The sequence below is a fragment of the Podarcis gaigeae genome (assembly GCF_964106915.1).
Source record: "Podarcis gaigeae genome assembly, chromosome: Z".
In the NCBI taxonomy this organism is placed as follows: domain Eukaryota; kingdom Metazoa; phylum Chordata; class Lepidosauria; order Squamata; family Lacertidae; genus Podarcis; species Podarcis gaigeae.
In genome coordinates this window covers 23,122,186-23,134,227 of record NC_139691.1, presented here as the reverse complement: position 1 = coordinate 23,134,227, position 12,042 = coordinate 23,122,186, and the positions used below count along the sequence as shown (strand labels likewise).

The 12,042-nt window shown below is 40.7% G+C and overlaps 1 protein-coding gene across 1 annotated transcript in view; it reads right to left on the bottom strand.

Annotated features, from left to right (window-relative positions):
* LOC310836638 (ligand of Numb protein X 2-like) overlaps positions 1-11,370 on the bottom strand; it is a 42,290-nt gene extending 30,920 nt beyond the window's left edge. The window contains exon 1 of the mRNA XM_083722250.1: positions 10,988-11,370. The gene's annotated coding sequence lies outside the window, so the exon portion shown is untranslated. The remainder of the gene's footprint in view (positions 1-10,987) is intronic.
* Positions 11,371-12,042: the final 672 nt, after the last annotated feature.

The following is a 12,042-nucleotide window of genomic DNA, read 5'->3' as shown; positions in this document are numbered from 1 at the left end:
TCTTGGTTGCTCATGACTAGCATTACCTTGTTAAGTACAACACCGAATTTGTTAAACTTCCTAGATAGAATAAAAACTGACAAATAGCCAGGTCCAGATGGTACCCACCTTAGTTTTCTCAAAGAACTCAAATGTGAGATTGCTGATCTTCTAAACAAAAATATGTAACTTGCCCCTCAAATCAACCTCCATACTTCAGGACTGGAAAGTTGTCAATGTAATATCAATATTTAAAAAGTAACCTGTTCATAAACTATCTAAAATGAGGTGCAAGTAGTGAGGCAGCCAGGTTTGCTGATGGTGTTGAGAGTCATTTAAAAAAAGAATCATAGAATCATAGAATTGCAGAGTTGGAAGGGACCACAACGATTATCTAGTCCAGCCTCCTGCAATGCAGGAATCTTTTGCCCAAAATTGTGAAGAGCTCTAAAGGGACTTCTCCAAACTGAAAATGTTCAGAAAAGGGCAACCAAAATGATCAAGGGATTGCAGCAACTATGGTTCATATGTGTGCAGCTGACTCTTCCCAACCTCTAGTCTCCCCCCAGCCAAACACTTTTTGAGGCTGAGGCCCTTAGGTCAAGAACAAAGGAAATTTTATATGGAGTGTTAATGTGGAGGAAAGATGCTATTTTCTTGATCACTGTCATTTAAAACAGACAAACTCTCCAAGAGTCTTTTAATAACCATGAAATTTGGAGGAAGCATAAGGTATTTGCCCCATTTCACAGCCTTAAAACACTAAGTGGTGCCAAAACCCCCTGCTACCTTGTTCCTGGGTAGCAAAACCTTGCCTGCCAGCAATCAAATTTGTTTCTCAGCCACAATACTTGTGCGACCAGTTCTGAGAGTTTAGCTCCCAGAAACTCTATTTCCCATCCCCAACACAATCATATTTCTCTGCTCTTTCTTTTGGTGGGTTAAGAGATGAATCAATACCAGAGTAATAACTATTCTGTTCTCTCCTAAAATGTGGGTGCTCACCAGGAACACAGTGGGGCAGGGGTGGGGCAAGAAAAGACTAACAACTTCTGGTAGGAATTTGTCACCCAGCCTGCCTCAACAGAAGCAGTACTCTAGTTCTTACAGTCTTCTTTTGGAAACAAAATAGGACATAGACTACATCTTTAGCTATCTCAGAATGGCTACATTGTGAAAGGACATAAACATGTGGTCCTATGAAGGTACAAGAAGGGGCTTTTCCTGTCAACTACTCTCATGCTGGATTGTTTTCACTATTAAGCTGTGTTACAAGCTGATAAATCAACCTCTCCCAAGGTGTTGGGGTCTTTAAACAGAGGCATTGCCATCTCTTCTGCTATTTTCAAATGGTTTTCTTTCCAGAACTCTTCAAAGCAGTTTCCTGGTCTAACTATATTCATGAAGCACTGTTTCAGGTGTTACAGCAACATATGAAGCAGTCTTCACTATAGCCTCCTGCTATTTTCCTGTGGATGCCAGTCTTCCATATGCATGCCTTCACAAAGCCCACAATTAACACCACCACCACCACCAATTCTTTAAATATACTAGGAGTAGGAAACCAGCTAAGGAGGTGGTTGAACTTTTGGTATAGAAGGGACTTAAAATGTTGAGTAAAAGGGGATTGGCAAGAAGCTGAAATCTTTTGTTTTTCTCTTCACTGTGGAAGATGTAGGGCAGATCCTTGTGCATGAGCTAACTTATCTGGAAGTCCTAGACCTAGAGAGTCTTGGAAGCCGGGGCAAAGCATAATTACAGGAGATCCCTAAGGCCAGCACTTGCCTAACTCTACCCAACTGACCCAACTGGCATGTGAAAGTGCAGATCTTCTAACAAAACTATGAAAAGTATCCATAAGATCAGCCTCCATACCCAAGAACGAGAACGTGGTCAGTGTAACATCAGCTCTTAAAAAGGCATTCAGAGAGGATCCAGGAAATTACAGACCAGTTATATTAACATCTGTTCAAGGGAATAATAAATTTATCAAGTAAAAAGAAAAATAAGTCTTGCTCAACGTTCCCTGGACAAAACACCAGTGTATAAAAATATACATGGTGTGGATGAAGAGAGGCTTTGCTGCCCACTGTCATAATACTAGAACCCATGGTCATCCAAGGAAGCATAATGTTGGACAAATCAGGAAAGACAAAAGGAAACACTTGTATTTTTTTAGCTTCACATATTATCATTTTCTTGGCATTTATCTTCAAAGCCTCAAACTGCAAGGGTCCAGCATACCTCAAGTGGCAGCTTACCAACCAGTTGGCTCCTTCTGGCTCCCCTCTTGTCTAGCTTGAACCAAGCTGCTTCAGTCTCTACATTCTGAGGGAGCTGAGCAGCCTCTCACAGGGCACTCTGAACACTGGAAATTCACTTTAATGATAGTAATGTAAGTGTTCCTCTTGTCCCTTGTTGCCTCTCCATTTCTACAGAAGCCTTTTCCTTGAAGTAAGAAAGATTCAACAAGATACTCTAATGCTATTCTGCATAATCATGGTCAAATAGATGTCAGTACCGACAAATACTATTCAGGTATGTGCAGCTTCAAATTGAGAAATGAGGTGGTTTTAACCACCCACATTTTGTTACCACACATATAGGAGGACACAACAACACAATCATGTAACCTTTAATGGTTTACTAACCAGGTAAACAACCTGCCCAGTCTCGATCTTCTACTTTTCCCAGCAAGGAGTTATTTCAGCCTAGAAATAAATTAAAGTTATTGTGGATTTTCTCCTTTCCCAGTTATTAATGCCTATAAATAAATTTCTGCCTAGCCACCTAAATTTATCTACCCTAAAGATCTAAACAGGAATTTTGTGAGTCAGGTTACACAGGAATGTAGTCATGGCATAAGTTTAGAAAGAGGTCAAAGGGAAGAACTAAAGCAGTTCAGCATATGCTTATCTGACATATTGTGGGTGGAAGCGTATAAAAAGCCAATAGATAATAAACAGAGTAAATTTAGGAAGAATAGTAGCTATCCACAATGGAAGCTGCCTTATAAAGTCAGACCATTTGTCCTACGTTAAGTGTTGCCTACCCTGATTAGCGTTTCAGACAGGAAGCTTTATTCACCCATCTGGAGATGCCTGGGATTTTTTGCATCTGCTCTACAACCAAGCTATGGCCATCACCCTGAGGATGGCACACAATTGCTCATATACTGGTGATTTGCACATTTGTTACAAGAAAACCTTTGACTCTATGAGAATTTATTCCAAGAAAACCTTGGAAGTCTATGAGGAGTTCCTCGGTGTGAAGTAATAATGCACAAGCTCTCTTGAGAGACAGCTTGCCCACCATTACTAATATTTGTGTCGAGCTGTGGACATGTTCTAGCATGCACACTTCATACTGTACAATGAGGACACCCAGGGAAACTTACCTGTGAATTTACTGTCTACCCTGAATCATGACCTAGAGTGCTCTGAAATGTTTAAGTGTTTCCTCGGAAGATGAGTCTATGGAGAAATGGTTCCCTGAAGGTCAAAATGTCTCCCATATTCTTTATGAGTTCACCCTTATTAAGAACTTTCTTTTTCATATGCTTCTTATAATTCCCATTCTTCCTATATAACATGCAAATTCTGATACTGTTGCCTAGGCTATTTAATATCTGCAGTGGAGGTGAGGATCAATCCTGTGGCCTACAGTTGCGATTAGACAACAATTTCCATGATCCCTACCTCTGACCATGTTGGTTGGGACTGATGGGAGTTGTAATCCAGTAATATTTGGAGGTCAATAGGTTCTCCTTCTCTGAACTATGTGAAACCACTGAACAAGCTCATCTAGATATCTGAGGTGAGATGTCATCAATATGTAGATGTACAACTCTATTTTGCTTTTTCTTAGATTGAAGCTGTGAAAGTGCTGAACTGGTCCCTGAGTTGGTAATGGACTGGATAAGGACCAATAAACTGAAGTTGGATTAAGATGGAGGAAGTTCTGGTGAGTGGTTCATCTGGCTTCAGAGGTGGATCCCTTTCTACTTGGACTGCTCTCTCCCTAATGAATCAGAACCAGATGTTGAGCTGCCCTTATACCCAGCCTTAAATTTAGAGACCCAAGTAGTTTCTGTATCATAAAGAACATTTGACTAACTAATGATGATACTAAACATGCCCAGAAAGAGATAGTGTGACTAGCTTACACATGCTCTGGTAAAAGCTCACTTAAGAGTACTATATAATGCATTGTACAAGGGCTGCCTTTTAAGACAACATGGAAACCTCAGTTGGTACAAAAGAAAGAAACTAGATTTGTGATTAGCATGTGAAGCACATCTCAGCATCAGTGAAATATTGGCACCAATTCCCAGTCCATTTTCAGGAGCAATTCAAATTGCTAGTTCTCATCTTACCAGGCTAGGACCCAGATATGTGAAGGACAATCTTCTCCTGCACAAACTTGACTTCCTCAAGGACCATTCTCTGGGTCCCTACACCTCCAAAAGTAAGAAGACAAATGGCCAATGAGAGGACCTTTTCTGAAGAGGTATCCAAGTTATGGAACACTTAATGTGGGAAGGCTTCCAGCACCGATTTATTTTTTGCATACATGGTAAGAACTATTTATTTGCCCAAGTCTTTCAGATTTTTAGTCTTCTAGGCTTTTATGCTGTGTTTACTGTACTGTTGGGTTTTGTAATGTTAAAGATGTTGTTTATGGTGTTTTTAAGAATTCTGTAAAACACTCAGAATGTCTTCAGACTAAGGAGTGAGGTATACAGCTATGTTCAATGAAACTTCTTTCCAGTATGTATATATAGGATGTATGCATACAGTATGTATGTATACATACATACATACAGTAAGTACCGTATGTATAGGATGGAAGCCTGAGTGAATATATTAGAAAATGACCCTATTAAAACTTCACAATCAGCAGCTAAAAAATGTTTCTACTCTGTCTTCCAAACTAAACAACTTTTCCTTTTGAAAAATATTGTCCTCCATTGCCAAATGTGCTTTGAACTAACAAGCTGTTTTTATATATCATACTTCATTAAGTGTCGTCAAGACTCTTCATTCTTTTTATTGATATTAGTGACTTCACAAAGAAAGCAACCAAACTTAAGGCTCAAGACTGAACAAATAATGTCTCTTGCAATTAACATACAAAATCCAAACTAAAAGCAAAAGTTAAAACCTAGGATTTATCCACGTAACTGCAGCTAAAAGAAGAGTTGCCAACAGAATGGTTACCTTCCAAGGATGTGGTAAAGTGTTAATAAATGGAGACCGTATGTCTACTACCTAATTTCTTTGAAAAGCCCACTTCAAAACACATATCATCCTATATGTTTATCAGAAAAATCCACTTTACTTAATTTTAAGAGAGATAATGCTAAGTAATTACCTTACCTTATGAAGCTTTAGCAAATTATAATGCCTACAGCCACATTTCTAGCATGTTCTTTCACTCCTGTCCAATCATGCTACACTAGATAGCGTCAGCAGCCTCAGACGTGTACTTCCAACAGCATTGGGAAACTGTCCATTTAAACAGATCACAGGCACACACTTTTTGTCACCTATCACATTTAGTCATTCATGAAGACTGCCTAGTAAGAAATATTCCTTATCTAACACAATTTGAAAATGTTAATCAGAATGTCTAGCCAAACAGTCATAATTGTACACTTCCCTCACCTATCTTTCTTCAAGACAGCAGAGTAAGAAATGTTCCTTATCTAATATAATTTGAAAATGTTAATCAGAATGTCTAGCCAGACATTCATTAACGTAACAAAGCAGAAATAGATAGTGCATGCCAGGAACAGAACAATGAGAAGAAATAACACTGTGAATGATACTGTGAATTTTCTTCTTCCCCCTTACAGTTTCTCAAGTTCCATGCTAATTGGGCAAGGTATCAACACCCCACACAACTCCATACACAGCTATACTATCATGCACAATTCCATATGCCATTCACACAATCACTATTATATGTCTTCATTCCACTGTACTATGGACATTAGTTCCATAAGATGTGGTGATGATGTCGAAAGAGAGTAAGACAGATTGATGTCTACTAGACATATTAGCAATATGTTACTTTCTGGAAGAGTACCGTATTTTTCGGTCTATAAGACACACCAGACCATAAGATGCACCTAGTTTTTGGAGGAGGAAAACAAGAAAAAAAATATTCTGAATCCCAGAAGCCAGAACAGCAAGAGGGATCGCTGTGCAGCGAAAGCAGCGATCCCTCTTGCTGTTCTGGCTTCTGGGATAGCTGCGCAGCCTGCATTCGCTCCATAAGACGCACACACATTTCCCCTTACTTTTTAGGAGGGAAAAAGCGAGTCTTATAGAGCAAAAAATACGGTACCTTTGCTTCCCTGTCCGGCTGTTGACTTCTCATAAGAATCTGATTGGCTGCTGTGAGAAACAATAACTGGACTAGATAAGCCAGTGGTAGATCCAGCAGAATGGCTCTTACTTAAATGTGTAAGAACAAAATTATGGGTTGAAATGCTTAAAAAATGGTTATATAGTGGTACCTCGGGTTACAGGCGCTTCAGGTTACAGACTTCGCTAATCCAGAAATAGTACCTTGGGTTAAAAACATTGCTTCAGGATGAGAAAAGTAATGGCGGGGTGGCGGCCGGGCAGCAGCGGGAGGCCCCATTAGCTAAAGTGATACCTCAGGTTCACAGTTTCAGGTTAAGAACGGACCTCCAGAATGAATTAAGTTCTTAACCCGAGGTACCACTACATAGGTAAACAGTGTGGATTGCAACAGCCACAGCAGTTTCAAGATAATTCCTAAGGCCCAGTCTAAGGTTTAAGCCTAGGTATTAAAAATTACTGGATTTATACAATTTCAGTAATCAGTAAACTTTCATTACACTAGCCAAAGGCCATGGCATCATCTAAGCAGAAGAAAAGAAAAAAATATCAGCAATCACCACAATTTCACAGTCCTAAACTTGGCTATGTCATAGGTGTAAGCGACTACATATTAGAGCTTTTAGGTAGTAATACTCTCAACAGTTTTCAGGTTCTATGTTGGATCACTCCATAGTTCCATATACTGAGATGGTCCTGACATTGTTCACCGAGCCAACCTTGACCAAACAGACAACATCTGACAAACAATGGGCTGAGAGCAGCTGTTAAACCAAACCTTAAATGAGGCTTTGGGCAAACTGTTGCTTGGCATGATGTTCAACCAACAAACCAGACTTTGGTATCCCATACATCAGAATTCACTTTTTCTCTCTACAAACAATGGATTATTAGGCACTCCCTTATTTGTTCTAGGATACACAAAGAGCACCAAGAATTATACAGTTAGAAAAGCAAGCACGATTGCTCCCCTTAACATTATCTTTACAGAACTCTCACGCTAACATTTCAATAAAAATGCTATGGATAGTATATAAAGTGGTGTTTGTTACCATCAAGAAGACACCTCCCAAGTGACTAAAAAAATTACCGGTATGTACAGTACTCTGCTCCTGCGATGCCCACAGGATAGCTCAGTCAGTACAGCACAAGACTCTTAATCTCAGGGTCATGGGTTCAAGTCCCACATTTGGCAAAATGATTCCTATATTGCAGGGGACTGGACTAGATGACCCCTGTGGTTCCTTTCAACTCTACAATTCTGTTATTCTATATTTCTCTGTGGTTAATCCACATAATATGTAGGTAAGGCTCTATTTAATTTTCTTCCTCAACCATCCTTTTCAGTGAAGAAACATAGTTATTATATTGCCTCAAAAGGCAAAGTCAGGGGTTTAACCAGCAATTTCCTCTGTAAGACTTGGGCTTTTGGAAGATGAGGTCTTTGAAAGCACAAAGCCATCTTTATCTGCAATATATGTAGAGCTCTACAATCCTTCTCTTTCATTTATCACTAGCTGGAAGCTGAAATGAGAGAATCATATTTATGTCTCTCATCTTTTGACTATGAATTACAAAAGTAGGCTTTGGACAGGAGATATATTCATCACAACTTCAAGCAGCTCACAGAAAAATAAACTGATGAACTGTTCATAAGAAAGGAAGCAATACATGACACTTAAGAGACTGGATGTATCTCATTAGTCCTACCCTAGTAAAACAGCATAAGAAAAACATTTCTTCTTCCTTGTATTTACATTTTTCATGCATCTTTCACTTTGTTATTCATTGTCCAGAGACATTACCATGTTTGTCTGTTGCAGCAAAAACAACAAAATGAATCTTGTGGCATTTTAATGACTAACAGATTTATTATGGCATAAGCTGTCATGGTCCACAATACAATTCATCAGATGCATGAAGTTTTATCCTGAACTCTTGATCTGACTGTTTATAATTCCAACATGCCACCCCATGGGTATATATATACCTGCAACTCAGGATAACACCTCATACATCTGATTAAATGGCTGTATTATACAAAAGCAAATGCCATAATAAATGTGTGTGTCATTAAGGTGCCAAAACACATTGTTCTTTTTGTTATTGTGTCGCTATTTATTTTCTCACTTGCGTATTTCGAAAACAAAGGCCATTGAAATTGGCCCCATTTGAACATCACATCTTGGTTAATGACTTACCATGCTCATGCCTAAGAGGTCACAGAGTAAGCAAATCATGATCCCTGGCTCAGATGTAATGCAGTGCCAGGGATGCTTGTTTGTTTCCCCCCAGCACTAGCAAGGAGCATACAGAGCAAACCATTAATTATGGCTTACCATGATGTGTGAATTGGATCACTGTGTTTATTGCACAAATGTGTAATTGCTCATTTAAAAATCAAGACAAACTGTGCAAGCCACCAAATTCCCTTTCTGCCAGGCTAGAAGAGGGTTAGATTGAGTGGAGGCACAGTCCTGTTCTTCTGCACTTGTGGAATGACACCAACATCACTCTGCTGGCACAGAATAGTCTCTTCTGCCTGCTTGCAGTGGATAGCCCTGAAACATGGCATTTTGAGATGCAGGGAGAGGCCACTTCAAAAAGCCCATTGGGTAGCAGCCAGGTTTTGGATTGTACCTGGAGTGAAGTAATGCTTACATAGCAGTAGGTTTTGTACAGAGGCTCCAAAAACTCCACAAAAGAAAGCCAATTCAATTATTACCTGTTTCACGAAACTGAAGGCAAACAAGATTACCTAATCAAAAAGGGCAAAGTCCAAACTAAGATTTACATAGAAAAGGGCAATTGTGAATCACATTATTTCAGAATACTATTTATTCTATATTTGCTTTGCAACTAGGTTTTTTCCTTTTTTTGGCACTACAAAAAAGGGAAAATGGTAAATTAGGAAGGAGTAAATATATCGTGTAGTTAGTCAGAAAAGCACATGGGGTGGGCGTGTTGTGATACTGCATTTTCAGAAGTAACTGTTAGATTTTAATACATAACATCACAATTAATCAGGATCTAGACTGCAATATTATACGCATTTCTCTAAACAGGAAAAACCACTGAGTAGGCTTGCATATGACTCCTAAATAGGATGAAAGACTAAACACTTACTAGAAGGTAAACAAATCCCAGTGACCTTGATGTGATTTGCTTCTCCGGAAACGCTCACTGCATAACTAAAAACTGCTATCTCCTAGTTCTATAGCAACAGCATACCAACTTAGAAGTTCAATGGGACTAACGCTTAGTTAAGCCTAATTAGCTCTAAATCTTTTTTTTTTTTTTTACATGTTTGTGGGTGCTTGTCTTAAAAAGCTGGATAGAAATATACCAAACACATTCATCAGTGTTTGTGATAGCCATGGGTTAGGCTGCACAAACTGTGAGGCACCAAATATGACCATACCAGTCTGTATGTATTTATTTTAGCCTGACAAACCCATCCCCATCACCCAGTATTTAATAGGCAGGTAAGAAAAAAACAGAGAATAACTCGCCAGTGACTGGCGGGGTTGCTTGCAGTTTTGGGAGATCACAAGTTGGCCTCCTTGATCTGTACAATCTAAACTATTGCTATTGCAGCAAACGACGGAATAAACCCACTTCTTACGTCACAAGGCAAAAAGAGCACCTAAAACTTATTAAGAAGTCACTAATCCATAATAATTGCTCTTGCACTGCTGCTGGGTGGTTCAAAACATGGTTTGGTTTCTGTGTTGATCACAACCATTCCAATAAGATTAATATTAATAATATAATATATATGTATTATAAATACACCTGAATCTCTACTGAGTTCCACCCTTCCCATTCATGTTTGCTCATGAACTGAGGACATAGTTTCTAAACCCTGTTGAACAATTCTGACTACTTGCATTTTTATCTTGCCCCACCTCCATGGGGGATCAGGACCACATAAGTGATGGAACTTCTCTCCCCAATTTATCTTCACAACCACCACCCTGTGAGATGGGACAATTGCTAACTCTTAGCTCGACCTAAAGACACTGAGGGTGACAAACACGTCACAGAGCTCTGAACTATAAATTCACCTATACAATTATTAACATATGTATCATGAAGGGAATTATTGGGGGGGAGACATCAGGGAAATAATAATCCCCCCAAACATAGACCCCCTATTCATATTAACCTCCCCTACTAAGCCAATTTTTTAATCCGAGGAGTTTTGCAAATCGCCTAGTTGATTTTTCTCAAAACAGAACTCAGCGAATAATTAAAACAACACAGAACAGAACTCATCTTCACCAAGTAACATTTTGAAGCTCTTCCTGACCACATGAGTCATTTTTTATGCCTTGTTACTGCTGTTGTTACTATTATGATTGGTTCCACACCCCTCTTAGGGCACGGAAGTCATCCTGAGGTGGTCAAAGGAGAGCGAGAGAACTCGGCGATCCTCTCTGAAAGAAGCCGCAACACTTCCCATCCAAACCCCGAAACTTTTAAACTCTAACGTGCGGGGTGTTTGTGTGTGTGTGTGTTGTGGTAAGAATTAACGATGTTGGGTGCGTCTCCCCCTCCGCGCTTGACCCGGTCTCAATCCCACGGCAGCTCGGGAGAAGGAGGAGGAGGGAGGAGGAGGAGGGAGGCGGACTCACCTGGTGGAGGTAAGGCGCGGGGGAGAGGGCTCCTCAGACCCGCGGGAGGGCGGGAAAGGCGCCAAGGAAAAGCGCGGGCTCCCGGCTCTCCTCAGGGGACCCGCTGCCGCTGCCGCCGAACCCGGCCCAGGTCGGTAGGACTGAGGCAACGTGGCTGCTTCTCTTGTGAGTTTCCGGGCGGAGGAAAGAAAGAAAGAAAGACGAAACCACTGAGAGGGCGGAGAGAGGGAGGAGAAAGAGGAGGCGGATGCCGCTCAGGTGCCTCAGCTTGCCCGCCTCCACCCCTCGAAACAGCCGCTGCGGCCGCCTCTTTCCCCGCCTGTCTTTGCCTTTGCCGCCGCCCCTCAAAACAACGCCTCACACGCGCGCCCGGCTGGTTGTCCTCCAGGTGCCCCCCCCCCGATAAGTTCCCTTTCTCTCTGTATCATACACGCAAAAGATGTATAAAATGAATGGCTGGCTCAGATGACGCCGCCCTTGGCCAAAATGTTGCCCCAAATCGCAGGCTACAGCGCGGTGCAGACGCGGTTCGAGCGACCTGGGAGACCAGGGTTCAAGCCGCGGGGAATGACCCCCTGGTCGTCTTTGCCTGCTCTCAACCTAACCTACCTGGCAGAGTTGTTGTGAGGCCACCTTATGCTCCTTGCAGGTGAAGGGGGAGAGTTATTTATTTCATATAATTTATACACCGCTTGACTGTAACACAAGCTGTTTATGAAAAGATAAAAAAATTAAATTGGGTGGGCAAAATCCGCAACGCTACTTTAAAACATACAAAAGTTAAAACACTAAAACCTCCTGATGGGTTCCTGCACTTAAACTTGTAGCCCAATCCTAAACACACATCCTAGGGAGTCAGACCCATTGAACACAATGCACTTTTGTTTTTCTTGTCTACACAGTTTCTCCATCAGTCCTAAAAAGTGATGGGGTGTTACATAAACTGTGCCCATTTTATATTTGTTTATTATCATTTATTAAGTTTGCATCACACATTTATATGTAACTCTAGAAAGTATTGTTGCATGTCACCCCAGTCTCCAAGTGGTGTGAGA